The sequence below is a fragment of the Orycteropus afer genome, unplaced genomic scaffold (assembly GCF_000298275.1).
Source record: "Orycteropus afer afer isolate SDZICR_OR568_19922 unplaced genomic scaffold, OryAfe1.0 scaffold00150, whole genome shotgun sequence".
In the NCBI taxonomy this organism is placed as follows: Eukaryota; Metazoa; Chordata; class Mammalia; order Tubulidentata; family Orycteropodidae; genus Orycteropus; species Orycteropus afer.
The window spans coordinates 8,130,960-8,132,196 of record NW_006921737.1 but is presented as its reverse complement, the minus strand read 5'-3'; the positions used below and the strand labels follow the sequence as shown (position 1 = coordinate 8,132,196).

Genomic DNA, 1,237 nt, shown 5'->3' with positions numbered 1-1,237 from the left:
AAATTTATGACACAAGACTGCCAGAATTTCAAGCCTGTCACCTGACCTATAGATTTTGGACTTGCCAACCCCTACAATCATGTGGGCCAATTCCTCGAAATAAATCTTCATATAGTTATCTTACTGTCCTGTTTCCCTAAAGAACTCTAAGACATATGATCTTATATCTGGAAATTCCAAGCTCACCAACTTGACTCATAATAAGATAAATGCAAATTAAAACTACACCATGCTACCATACTCATGTACCAGACTGTCAAAAACCTGAAAGTTTGACACAACTCTCTGCTGGTGAGGCTCTAGGTAAATAGTCATCCTCATACATTGCTAGAAGGAGGGCAAAACTGTACAATACCTTGTGGATGAGACTGTCAGTGCCTGGATAATTAGTGATGTATTTACCCCCTTTGACCCTGAAATCTTTCTTCTAGAAATCTACTGATAAACCTCCCAAGTATTAAGTGATCTACAAAAGTAACTATTAATTGCAGCATTGTGTTGCAACAGCAAAAGCCTGAAGATATCCCAAGATCCAGCTATATAGGGTCTTGGATGAATAAAGTGTGGTACTGTATTCTGGGATGTTACATTATGTACTATGATGCTCTAAAGAAGAATGAGAAAAATCTCTCCGCACTGATACACAGATATCTCCAGAATATATTGCTGAGTGCAAAAATCAGAATAATATATCTCTTCAAATAAGAAAAAGAGGAGAGGACAATAACATATATATAATTACTTGTTTATATTTACAAAATAATAAGTGAAATGGAATGATAAATAAGAAAATGTTTCAAATGATTATATATAGAAGCAGACAGAAATGGGTGGAGGAGGAAGGGATGGATACAAGACTTCTCTGTGGTTTCAACAATTGAAACATATTACTTATTCAACAAAATTAAGTTAAGCATAAATATAAATAAAACATTTGAAAACCTATCAGTGAATTAAATAATAATGCTAACAGATTTGGCTTCTGAAATGTTCTCTTTTAGTTCATAACTAATCTCTACTTTGATCTATGTAGGTCTAGAAGGTCAGGTCTCCATAAATAGGTATTGGAAGAAACTAGACAAGGGGGACCTTCAGGAGGCTATATCTTCCCATGTTCCTTCCACAAAGTATTGATCAGAACCAATTCAATTCCATGAGTCGCAAGAGTGTGCCTTTAGGCACAGGCTGTGCTTAGCAAAGCAATTTCATAGATAAAAATTTAAAATCTTGCTAAAGG

The 1,237-nt window shown here is 35.0% G+C and overlaps 1 pseudogene; it reads right to left on the bottom strand.

Annotated features, from left to right (window-relative positions):
• Nucleotides 1-1,237, bottom strand: part of LOC103201424 — a 113,334-nt pseudogene that overhangs the window by 39,303 nt on the left and 72,794 nt on the right.